This window comes from Panicum hallii, chromosome 4 (assembly GCF_002211085.1).
Source record: "Panicum hallii strain FIL2 chromosome 4, PHallii_v3.1, whole genome shotgun sequence".
Classification (NCBI taxonomy): Eukaryota; Viridiplantae; Streptophyta; class Magnoliopsida; order Poales; family Poaceae; genus Panicum; species Panicum hallii.
Window position 1 is genome coordinate 31,719,656 of NC_038045.1, and position 13,415 is coordinate 31,733,070.

General features: G+C 45.0%; 1 long non-coding RNA gene across 1 annotated transcript; it reads right to left on the reverse strand.

Moving 5' to 3' along the window:
- Window positions 1-6,203: 6,203 nt before the first annotated feature.
- Window positions 6,204-7,647, reverse strand: LOC112889682. Its single transcript, XR_003228147.1, has 2 exons — window positions 7,085-7,647; window positions 6,204-6,487 (listed from the first exon to the last, which is right to left on the reverse strand). It is a non-coding gene; the product is annotated as an uncharacterized LOC112889682 (long non-coding RNA).
- Between the last annotated feature and the right edge of the window lie 5,768 nt (window positions 7,648-13,415).

The window sequence follows — 13,415 nt, forward strand, 5'->3', positions numbered from 1 at the left end:
AGAGAGGATGATCAGGGTACCTTGTGGTACAAGGGTCGTATATGTGTGCCGGATGTGAATGACCTCAGAAAGTTGATTCTGAGTGAGGCTCATGATACAGCATATTCTATTCATCCAGGCAGTACAAAGATGTATTACGACCTGAAGGAACGATTCTGGTGGTATGGAATGAAACGTTCCGTTGCGGAGTACGTGGCCATCTGTGACACCTGTCAGTGTGTCAAGGCAGAGCATCAGAGACCAGCAGGTCTATTGCAGCCGTTGAAGATTCCAGAGTGGAAATGGGAGGAAATCACTATGGACTTCATTGTTGGCTTGCCTCGTACTCAGAAAGGGTACAACTCTATATGGGTAGTAGTGGATCGGTTGACGAAGGTTGCTCACTTCATTCCGGTGAACACTACTTACTCCGGTGCTAGACTCGCAGAGTTGTACATCTCCAGGATCGTCTGCCTGCATGGTGTTCCTAAGAAGATCATATCTGACCGAGGATCTCAGTTCACTTCGCGGTTCTGGGAGTAGTTGCACGACTCGCTGGATACGAAACTGCGTTTCAGTACTGCTTATCATCCTCAGACAGATGGGCAGACAGAGAGAACCAACCAAGTATTGGAAGATATGCTTCGAGCCTGTGCTATTCAGTATGGTACCAGCTGAGATAAATGCCTGCCGTATGCAGAGTTTTCATACAACAACAGTTATCAGGCCAGTCTGAAGAAGTCTCCTTTCGAGGCCCTGTATGGTCGAAAGTGCAGGACTCCGCTGTATTGGGATCAGATTGGTGAGAGGCAGGTATTTGGCCCGGATATTGTCGAAGAGGCAGAACAGTTGGTACAGCAGGTGCGAGAGAATCTGAGGGTCGCTCAGACTCGTCAGAAGAGCTATGCGGATGTTCGTCGTCGAGATCTGACCTTTGCAGTGGGTGATCATGTGTACCTGAAGGTCTCGCCGATGAGAGAAATCCGCAGGTTTAATGTGAGAGGGAAGCTAGCCCCTCGATACATTGGTCCATTCAAGGTATTGGAACGGAAAGGTGAGGTGGTATATCGTTTGGAGTTGCCTCTCAATCTCTCAGGAGTGCACGATGTGTTTCACGTGTCTCAGCTGAAGAAGTGCTTGAGAGTGCCAGAAGAGCAAGCACCGATAGAAGGGTTAGATGTGCAGGAGGATCTGACCTATGTCAAGCATCCGGTGAAGATTCTGGAGACATCCGAGAGAGTTACCCGGAACAAAAAGATCAAGATGTGCCGTGTTCAGTGGAGTCACCACACGGAGGATGAGGCTACTTGGGAGCGAGAAGATGAGTTGAGAAAGACATACCCCGATCTCGTTGCTAGCTAGCCCGTTCGAATCTCGGGACGAGATTCCTGTAAGGGGGGTAGGTTTGTAACACCCTAATGTATTTTTCCCTAATTTTAATGAATTTATTTGGGCTTAAATAAATTTTCCAGGCTTTTCTTTAATTTTTGTGGCATTTAAAGTAATATTATAATGCAAGTAATTAAAATTTATCATAGGATCAAATTGTTTGTGCATTCATGCTGCAGCATTATTTTATTTGTGTTGAGTTTATAGAGTTTGAATTCAAATTCATTTGAATTCAAATGGAATTGTTTGAATAGCTTGAGTGTAGGAAAGAAAAAGAAAAGAAGAAGAAGAGGAGAAGAGAACAGCAGCCCAGCAGCCTTGGCCCAGCCCAATTCTCTCCCTCTCCTTCCTCCTCTATCCTCTCCCCTTCCCCGCATGGGCCACGTCGGCCCACTCTTTTCCACACCAGCCCATCGGCCGGCTAAGCCCATCGGCCACCCCGCGTGCTTCCTTTCTCCCCTCTTCTCTCGCTGTCACCCCGGGCCCGCCTGTCGGCGCCCTCCTCCCACCGGGCATCAGCTCCTCCCCTCTCTTTCTTTTCTCCCTCCCCTGTTTCTCCCCGCCGGCCAGCCGCCCTGCCGCTGCCCGTGGCCCCGCCCTTGCGCCGCACCCGAGCCCGCGCCCTGGCCAACGCCCGAGTCTCCCTTCCCTTCTAGAAGCGTGGCCACGATCGGATTGGGACGGGTTGCAACAACCCCGTGAGGACCGGGAGTTCCGTTGTGCGCACGACCCGCACGCCGAGGACCGCCCACCTTTCTTAGCCCGGCCGCTCGCTCGCGCTTCCTCTCAGCCGCCTTTGCCTCCCCCAACCCCTCCTCTGTGCCCTAGCGCCACCGTGCCGCCACTTCACCCGAGGGCAGCGCCGCCGCCAACCCGCCTTGCGCCACCGCAATTCGACACCGGAGCCCTCGATTCTCGGCCTCCAACTGTCGTCGCAGTACCCCGGTGAGGTAAGGAGCGCGCAGTGCCCCTTTTCCCTCCCTATCTTCCTCTGTGCGTGCGCGCCCCACTTGCCGCCGTGACTCCGGGCCGCCCTCGTCGTGGGGATCACCTACCCGAACCCTAGTTAGCAGTCTCAAGCCCCTAGACGGGTTCCCCGTGTCGCGCTCTACCCCTAGGGCTTGATGTCGTCCAGATCCGAGCCCGGAGCACGAAGTTAGACCATCTCCGGCGAAGCAGCGCCGTGGGAAGTAGCTCCGGTGACCTCCTCCGCCGCCCTGTGCGCCGTAGGCTCCGAGCCGTGGGATTCCAGGCCAAGCGGTCGGGATTAGATCGTGTCGCGTTAGATCAGGGCCGCCAGATCAAGATCCAAGAGTCCGGATCAGAGGATACCGGTTCGCCCTCGGTTTGAATCCGGGCCGTCTATCTCCGATCCAGCGGGCGGTACCAGATCTGAGTTAAGTGAGAGTCAGGAGCGTTGGATCCAGATCCGACGATCACCGTGTGCGCATACCCCTTCGCGTCAGAAATCTAATCCGAGCCGTTAGATGGTGATCCAAGGGCCCAGAACAGAAGTTACCGGTTCGGCTCGCTCGTTTTGCTAAAGAGTCCCTGCCTTTTTGGGAAAACAACCCGCCGTCCACTCCTAGTTCAAAAGTATTTACAGACAGGTCCTTTTCTTCCCGTTTGACCCCGTGAGCTTCCTGGAATTTGTGGTCGCAGTCCATGTCTCGGGTTTTCATGCGCTAGCCCCTGAGTCTATGCTTTAATTGCGTTTAGGTCCCTGGTTTTTGTCCAGAACTCCCCTGGAAGTTAGGTTTTTCTTACAAATAGGTCCCTGGATCTCGTTTTAAGCGTAGTTTTCGCGTTTTAGCTCCGTTTTAGGTGTTCTTTATATCCACGCGATCGTTGTAACGCGTAGAATAGTTCTAGGCTAGTTTTATGTGCTGTTCTATTGTATTGGTGTACTGTTTCTTATATTTTGCAATTGTTTGCATGTGTGTGCATGTGTGGCCCATGTATTGCTGTTACGATCGTGAGTAGACGTCGAGCCACCGGAGCAGTACCAGGAGCAGCCATCTTCCGAGCAGTTCGAGCAGCAGCCGGGAGAGTACGAGGAAGGCAAGTATAACATGAACATCCTATCACTTTTAAATACAATTTCATACTGCATTTTAATACTGTATGCCTATAAGGACTTTCCTAGCCATTTTATATCATATATATATATATATATCCTTTGGGTTGCATCTTGGTTAGTTGTGCTAGGTTGCTGCGCTATAACACACCTGGTCCTTTTTAATTAATTTGTTAATGATCTTATGCAACTTAATTCTGGAGCCGACCCTCTGTGCTGTGTGCTTGAGTGGTTTGTGCGTCCTTAAAAATATGTTTTTGTAGAAACTTGGTTTAGGGGGCCAGCACGGTGCTTAGTGCTTGGTTGGCTACTCTCCATAAGGACCGGTTCATAGAGCGACAATCTGGGACAACCGCGCAACCACAAGACTGGAATGGGACGGTCTTGACTTACTAATTAGGTCGTGTTGGTTCGGGAGTAACTTACCTGCGTGGGCAAGAGGGGTGGTAAGCTTCAATGGTCCCTGCTCCTCCGGCTTGGTCTGTGCTGTGTGTCTTGTACCCCCGGAGGTGGGCCCCATCGTCGCTGATCCAGAATCCTTAGCGGTTACACCTTACCAATGTGATCCTTTGTAACGGTCTCGTAGTGCGCTTGCTAGCCATCTCACCTAAGGAAGTGTGATGAACAACTAGCGTAGCTCACGACTTGTGGGTAAAGTTGTGCAACCTCTCGAGAGTGTAAAACTGATATATCAGCTGTGCTCACAGTCATGAGCGGCCCAGATCCTCCTTTTGATTAGTGGGGTTATCAACCTTTGATTAGGGAGATTCCCCGGGGTGGTTTTGGTTTGGATGGTTCTCAGTAGTTCTTAATTAATACTGATTAATTTATTATGCAATTGGGTTTATGGTAATTCATCTACTAGTAGTAACTAGCTTTAATAAAATTTGCCAAGACTAAAAGCTAATGCAGTTGAGTCAGCTAGCCTAGAGCCTCATACTCGTGTTATACTTGTTGAGTACTAGTTGGTACTCACACTTGCCTCTCTACTTTCCTGTTCTATTTCGGATATCTTCGACTGCTGCTCAGTGCCCGGCAACGTGGAGGACTACGTCAGCGGCTTCGACGACTTCTAGGCGTTTGTCTCCCAGTCGACGTCCCTGTGGCGCCGAGCTCTTCATGTATTCATTTTACGCTTCCGCATTCCTTGAACTGATTCTTGATTCAGTTGTAATAAAGATATCCATTTTATAGTTTATACGCTTTTATTCGTGACATGTGTTGTGATATCTTGATAATCTGTTGTATATATGCGTGACTTGATCCTGGCGCATATATGATTGCTTGATTATTGAGCATGCTCCTGTACTTGGACTTCAATGTAGAGTTTCGTGAAGAGCTTATGGAAGATTGAGCTCACGATTACGTGCTCACCATACTAATGCAACTGTGTGCTGCTTGATATAGAATATAGATGCCATGTCTTTTGCTTATTCACTTGATAAATTATGCTCATATTTTTATAGATTAATGTTAAAATTTGACTAGCCTAATGCATCCATTGAATGCATAGTATTACGGATAAGTCCTACAAGTGTGAAATGTACTTACGGTGTTGCCAATAAATTATTTTGCAGGTTTCCTTCTAGGGAGTGATGACCACGCTCATCCCGTCGGAGCCAGCAATGTGGATATATGGTGGAAGTCGCATAGTTAGTTGGGTAAATAAAACATAACAACGTACACTTATTGACCAACTTTTACCACTAAATATAACTTTAATTTTCTAAGTGTATCCTTCTCTTTTGTTTCTTACCTATCCTAGAGCTATCCTCTTCTTTTGCTCAACCAATTGAATTCATAATTTGTTCTTAACTTGTCTTTTCTATTATGGTTTTGGGTGCGGAGAGAATATCCCTTCATTCCGGTGAGACTCCAACCTTTGTATCTTGTATAATTTTTACTAGAGTATTCATATTATATCTCATCTTGATCTTACTATCTACTCTCTTCTAAATTCTTGCTTTCAATCTCAAGATACAATCGGATCACAATGAGTAGCATTTTTAGTAGTAAGAATGTTGGTCTATAAGTGAAAATGAACCATGACCAACCTAGACCGCCGGTAGGTGCCTTAGGGGTTGGGCAAAGTAGTGAGGGTTCATGTTTAAGTTCTTAATAAGATTTTAAGGTATGAAAATAGACATGAGTAAGGTTAAGTGTTCAACATGCTGCTTGCCCTATGTTTCTATTAAAAAAATTGACTTGTGTGGTATGACTAATAGATTTCATATAGGTGGTTGTGGTTTAAAAATTTATTAGGCAGGCACACTTTATGCTACTGGACCCGTGCTACACGACATGACCCCCCTCTTGTTCCAAACCTTAAACCCCTCGCTCCTACCTGTGCCACCCACTACCAGAATCTGAAATTGCCTTGGTGGTTAAAAATCACCGAGAAATATACCAAAACCGCCAAGAAAACAGTTCTTAGCAGCCAACCATCAAGCAAAATCCACCAAAAATACAGAGTCAAGAAAACTCGATTTTATTGGCAGCCGGCCGCCAAGAATGAGATTCTTGGCGGTACGTTCCAGCCGCCAAGTTAATAGCTTTTTTTGACAGTCCACAACCGCCAAGTTAATAGTTTTCTTGGCAGTCGACAACCGCCGAGTTAATAGTTTTCTTGGCAGTTGGCAACCGCCAAGGAAAGTTGTTACCTTGGCAGCCCTCAATCGCCAAGGTAAATAGTTGTTTCCTTGGCGACGCTTTGCTTGGCTGCCAACCGCCAAGAAAATAAATACCAACAATAAAAAAATATATCAATAATTTTTTAAAATGTACACACATACAATTAACCATGCATTTAGCCAACTCATCCTAGCCACGTACATCAAAAGCAAGATCCCATTTTCAAAAGCAATAAAATGACTCATCTCCAAGATCATTGCAAGTTCATTTATCCTACAAGCCTCGAGTAAACACATGATTCTAAATACACAAGTCACTCACAGTTATCATGGTTATCTATAGACTCAGATTTACCCTCATCTCACTACAAAATCATGGCGATCTTCCTTATCCAAGTCGTCAAATCGATCCCTGCAAAAGGATAGTTTCATGACTCAGTTCTACTCAACACAAACACATCAGTTCAGAAGATATATATCAGTGGCCACATCAGACACCAGGCTAGCTGGACTTGCACATTATTTAGACAATATGGTTAAGCCATTGGATGAGTACAACCAAATATTGACTTGCTAAAATGCAGATATTTTATGATTGAGGCTTTTTAAAAATTACACAGTTTCCACCTGTAGTTCCAATTGTTTAGCATATGTCAAACTTTTACCTATTTTTTCCTCCAAATTTCAGCAAAGTAATTGATTAGCTACTCCTGGGTCTGAACTGAGGAGGATTGAGTTATTAATCTTTGAGGCTTGAAGGAGATCCACGGATATTTGATATATCTAGCCAGACAAGAAGTGCTGTTTGCAATGCTAGTTTCTTCGTGCTCATCTGTGGCATCGCCAACTATTCCTGCCATCTACTCATGGTAGGAAGAATCAACCTAGAAGAAAACAGTTATCAATAGCAAGCACTAATTGATTCTATTAACTAGCTAGGATTACTTGATTCTGGTGAGTTTAAGGCAGGAAACTCATGTGCTTGCTGGGAGCATGTGATTTGACATACCCCTGTTGCCGTCGAGGCCTCCGGAACCACTGGCCGTTCAACTTCCTCGTGCACGCGTCCAACTCGGCACCACGCACAGGTGCTCGGCCCCTCCCGGCTCACACAGCTCGCAGATCGTGCACGCCAGCAGACGCCGCGTCTTGGCCCCACACAGCTCGCAGATCCGCACGCCGGCGGATGTGGTGGCGCGGCCCCGCACGGCTCGCAGATCCGCACGCCGGCGGATGCGGAAGCGCGTCCCCGCGTGGCTTGCAACCCCGCAAGCCGGCTCGATGCGGAGGCGCAGCCCTGTACAGCGCGCAGTCCCCCCACGCGAGAGGATGTAGTGGCTTAGCCCTGCAGAGGCCCTGCACAGCCATGGGAGGGGAAGGGAAGAAAAGACCGGATGGAGAGGGATCAATTTTGCTGCTTTTTGCTGCTTCGTGTAGGAAGATGGGAGCACAGAAAGGGATCGATTTTGCTGCTGCGTGTAGGAAGATGGAATTTTGCTGCTGCTTGGTGCTTCTGGGTGAAGGTGCACGCTGCGGAGGAAGCAATGGACAATGGGGCGGCCGGGAAGGAGGAGGTCGTAGGGTTCAGGGGGAGGGAGGATGACGGGCCTTTTATTCGACACCGAGTGCATCTGCGTCGTCCAAGTTGATCCAACGGTCAAGAGCGCGAGATACGATTTTTATATGGGCTGAAGCGGGTCAAATTTGCTAGTTGGGCTGGATTTGAAGTGGGCTATAAACATGATAACTAATTGTTTTTACATAATCAAACAACTGTAATAAAAGGTAAAATATAAAATTAACTTTTATTCATCTTAGACCTTGGTATCGAGCAATAAATGGCTCTGGAGATGCCATATCAAACAAACACCAAACGTCTAAGGACGAGATAGAATCTGTTGTTTAAATGTGAATATTATTGAAAATAAGAAATAAAACTAGATTGTAAAGTATACAAATACTTGAGTTTCATACATGATTAAGTGAGCAAGTTTGGATATTGTATATGTTTGAGTGAACTTAACAAGTTTAAGTATCACAAGTGCATAAGCCAACTCAAACAATTTGTACGATATAAGTTTAAATAATCATAACAAGGGCCATATGTGTGGCAGTGAACTCAACAAGATATAAGACTATGCCATATATGTTTAAGTGAATGTAAGCATATCATATATGTTAAGTCAAAATAAGTACTAACAAGCATATGCTATAGCATATGCTAGGTGAAAAATCATATAACAAGCATGTATCACATATGTTAATAAGTGAAAACAAGTATTAACAAGTATTACCTTGCCCACCAAACCGCTAAGAAAATATTTTCTTGTCGGTTTAGTAAAACAGCTAAGAAAATTGCATATTACTTGGCGGTCTAGTCGAACAGCCAAGGAAATTTCACGTTTACTTGGCGGATTAGCTGAACTGTCAAGAAAATTGCACGTTTCCTTAGCGGCTTAGCCGAATTGCCAAGAAAATTGCACGTCGAATCATCAGGGAATATATATTTCCCTAGGTGTTTAATAACACCGCCAAGAAAATATATTCCTTGGCGGTTCTATTTTAGCCGCCAAGACAATTCCGGTTTGGGGTAGTGACCACCCTTTTGTCATGCACCAAAGGAGTGAGGGGAGAGAGAGAGGAAGAGAAGAGAAGGGAAATTAGGGCACGTCATCGTCGGTCCTCTCCAAAAATCGGTTGGAGTTTCTTTTTCTCTTCCCGTTTTTCCTATCTTGATGGTTTTTCTTCACTGTTAATGGTGGTGCCGCGTTGTGTGGTGTAGTGCGGCGAGCACTATGGAAAAAATCAACATAGAAGACACCTAAATTAGTGACACGAAAACAAAACACGTCACTGATATAACATTAGTGACGGATACAGATGTAACACGTCACCGATATCTTGATCCTGACAAAATATACCCACTTATACAATATATTAGTGATGTGTCTTAACAAATCACGTCCGTCCCTGATGGTAGGTACCAAAGTCATGAGTGACCAGTTTTTACAAACCGCGTCACTAATATGTAGCCTAGTCGGTGACCCGTTCCTTTAACCGCCTCCGTTCACCTCGGCCGGACCCGAAGATTTCATAAAACCGAATAATATGTTTGATGTCCGCCTCCTCGGATTCGCTCGTTCTCTCCCCCGCGCCGCCCCTCCAAGCGCCGAACACCGCGGCCTCCCTCCGAGTCCCGGTCTTCTCCGCGCGCGCCGCGCCTTCCGGGTCCTTGACTCCCAACATTGCGGGCACCTCTGACCTCCTCTGTGCGTGCCGCCGAGATGGATCCTCCTCTCTGTTCGGCTTTCCCCGACTCCGCCGTGCATATCTCCCCCAAACCCTAGCTATAGGGGGATGGCGCGACTTCTGGGGAGGCCACCAGCCGTCGGTGACTCCTCCGAGCCGGATGGATCAGGGAGGATGGATCCATGGAGGCGCAGGTGAGCTCATCCTCGCTCTCGCCTCCCCCTCTAGCCTCACCGAAATTGGGCGGCCGCAGCCGCGGGGCCACGCTCCGCCTCCGGCCTCCCAAGTGGCGTGGCATCGCGCGGGGCCACGCTCCGTCTCCGGCCTCCCAGGTGGGCGGACTGCTCGGATCTCCTCGACGGCGTCGCGCGGGGCCACGGTCACCCCCTCCACGGAGGACGTCGCCAGCGCCGGCCTCCCAGTCAGGCCGCAAGCGCCGCCCCCGCAGGAGCCTCTCCGGACTCCACGAGCCGCGGCCCCTCGGCAACGCCCTCCTCCACCGCGCCGCCGCGACGCGAGCCGCGGCAGGGACTCCTGCGCCGCCACCATGATGGCACCCGACTCAAAGGACATGCAGCATCAGAGCAAGGCGTTCTACAAGCTCACCGACCACATTGAGGACCTGCAGCTCGACTCCTCCCAAGTGCAATCCGTATGTAATCTCCAAAATCACCCAATCTCCCTGTCGATTCATTCTGTTCTCCACATCTCTATTGAGTAACAGATATTGGATGTTAATCGGTTCGTTCATTAGTAAGAAATTGGAGCGACGTGCTGGGAGATTTGGCCTTATTGTGGAATCATCACGAATGGCAGTATAAAATTGCTTACAAGGTTCGCTCGCTATAGATTTATTTATGCTGTTCCCGGACGACAGCTACCAGGCGTAAACAGGAGCTGTATGTTTGACTGGCTGTTAATGGGTGTAAAATTTAGGTGTAATAAATTGCTAATTGGTGATGGACACATGTAAATTTTGATTTGATGGATCATGCTGTATAAATCATTTCAAAGTTCTTGCTATTACATTTCATTCTGTGGGCTTATAGTTATTTTTAGATCCTTCAAATTATTTGTTTATGTATCAGGTGATAATAAACTCAGCATGCAGCGGCTACTGTGATACTAACAACATGCTTGTTTGGCAGATATCTGGCTGAGTTGCTTGCAGAGAGGCAATAATTGGCCCCATTCGTGCAAGTTCTTCCTTTCTGTACCAGGCTCTTAAACCAAGGTTTGTTTCCTTTGCCTCCAGGCATTACTAGTGTTGCTAGTTGTATAATTTTTTGTTACTTCAACTATTTTGTTTGTTAATGGCGTGAGACATTCACTATCACTTGTTCTTATGTTTAGTTCTCTTGAAGTCTTTTATGTTAGGGCTGTTAATCATGTATGCCTGTGAAGTTTTGATGATTGTCTCTGCACTTTCTTCTTCTTGGGTATAGAATCATCATGTCTGGTAGAGCCGGTATCTTGTTGATCAGACTATCAGAGGAGTTAATTAGAGAATTGTTTTGACTGGATCTTGTTGATTCATTTCTCAAATATCCCAATATCCTACTGCTTGTTGCTTTATTTATTGTTATAATATGGTAATATTCCATTGAGTTCTGGGCCTAAACAATATCTTTCGTTCACCTAGCTGACTTCATATGGTAGAAAATGGTTGTTGTTTTGTCAACTACAGATTTTTATCCTAGTAATGGTCACTGTACAGCTTATGCTTCTCTTAAGAATGGTCATTGTGCAGCTTATGCCTATTTTTAGCAAAGTGGAGTCTTTAGTCTTTAGTGTTTACTTCATTGTATCATTGTCTAATTGAGTTAACGTTCTATTTAATGCAGAGATTTTGCGGGCATCTACTATGGTGCCTAACCATAATTTTGTTGATCCTAACAGAATCGAGCATGGTAGCCCATTAAGGTTACCTGGCCACCCTGTGAATGGTCAGCCAATGGATCTGGAGGGCTGGACAGGGATGCAAACAGAGGTGCATATTCAGGCAACTGTTGATTTTATTCTTTTTGGTATTACATGCTTGTTTGGTCATTTGATTGAAAGTTGAAAAATGCAAATAGGTGGTGGACGCTGCATATTTTATGTGAGCATACTTTGCATCTTACTTTGGAGCTGCCACTAATTATGAGTAATCTAATCTACCAATAAAAGTTTTTTTCAGACACTTGGATATGGGTTTAAATAACATGACTTGTAAATAAATAAGGAGAGCATTAAAAAAATGAAGATTATTTTGTCATGTCAGGTAGTTTGGACACTTGGACCATGAGATTAAATAACATGACTTGTAAACTTTAATGAGAGCATTTAAAAATGAAGATTATTTTTCGATGTCAGATTATATTGCTGACAAACACGAAACATTCTGTTGCTGAACACGAAACATTCTGTTGCTGTTTATGGAGAGAATGATTGTTTGAAATGTTCTCATTGGGACTTAAATTCTTTATATTCTTTCTTCCTTAGCTTATATTGTTAGCTTCTCTTAATATGGGGAATTGTTCAATTCTCTCAGCAAATGGGAGTTCTACAAGCATCATCAATGGGCTGGAATGGTGCTCCTGCACTTGTGGGCACTCCTGTTGTCAAGAAAGTTGTGAGGCTGGATGTTCCAGTGGACAAGTATCCTAATGTATGTGTAGCTTTTGTAAATTCATTCCTTTAACTTTATTGAATGTGATATGCTATATCTTGAATGTTTTACTCTTTCGATGTTATTAGTACAAGTTTGTTGGTCGCTTGTTGGGCCCCTGAGGTAACTCCCTGAAAAGAGTTGAAGCTTCAACACAATGTAGAGTTTATATTCGAGGACGTGGTTCAGTGAAGGATTCTGTTAAGGTACATGTCTGTTGTAACTTCTTTTTTATATTTCTCTATCTTAATATATCGCTGCTATTAATTAGAATCGTTTGGCATTTTTTACTGTAACATGTAGTTGTGGTACTCTTTATGTGGATTTTGAAAAATTAAGTATATTTTCACATGGTTAGATAGCAGATATATTGCATCATTGATACCATATGGAACACGTGTGTGGCTCTTACTAATATGCCATTATTACTTAGTTAATTTCACTCAGATGCATTACATAATGCTTATATTGCATGTTTGTTGCCCCCTTAATATTGATGTCATAATATTCCAATTTCAATTTGGATAAGCTTATTCCAATTCAGATTTTCATGGCTGTTGGTTTTATCCGGTTCCCAGATACAATCCGGCGGATGCATTCAGATCATTGAAGCTCATTTTAAGTTCTTCAATAGTCATTTAAGCACAAGTCCCTGGCTGGAAATAAGACTGCGGATTAGATAATTGTTGTGACTTGAGAGATAGTAGTTGATATGTATAATTTCAACGGATTGTGTATGTGTACCTGCAATGTATATATGGATAGAACTTATGTATTTGTGATGTATATAAGATCTATTTCATATCCTGTTTTTCTTTTTTTTTGTTTTTAATTCATCATCACAGACGTGTTTGCGTCTCCGATATTGTACATCACAGATGCATTTTCTATAGCCGCATCTCTGACATTCAACATTACAGACGAATCTTAGTTGTGTCTCTGATGTGGTCATATTAGAGACGCGGAAATCCACGTCTGTGATGTGCTATAATCACAGACGCGAACTCACAAACGTGTGATTTCCGTGGTAATAAAGTGTTCTAACATAGTGGAGGTTGGATGCGAGGAAGAAGGGAAAACGGGGGGAATCGCTGTATGTGTTGTCATTATCACCGTCACCCTTGATGTTCTGAAGGGGAAATCCTAGATGAGTTATACCCCTGCTGTAGAACATGTTTTTCCTAATTTCAAAAGTTTTTAGCATGTGAGGGTAGCGGTTTGGACTAGGTTAAGATTTTGCCCTCGTCACTGTCCTCAGCATGCCAATCAATCTGTGCGGTTGTTGTTCATGGCAGTTTTTCATGCTCTTAATTATCTTGAAAAAATATAAAACCTTTATATGAGTTGAAGAGGATTAGATATATTTTCATGGCCATAAAGAACACCTCAATCGAAGTTAAGATGAGGGATAAATTAAAGTTAGAATCTGACTGTTTTTCAG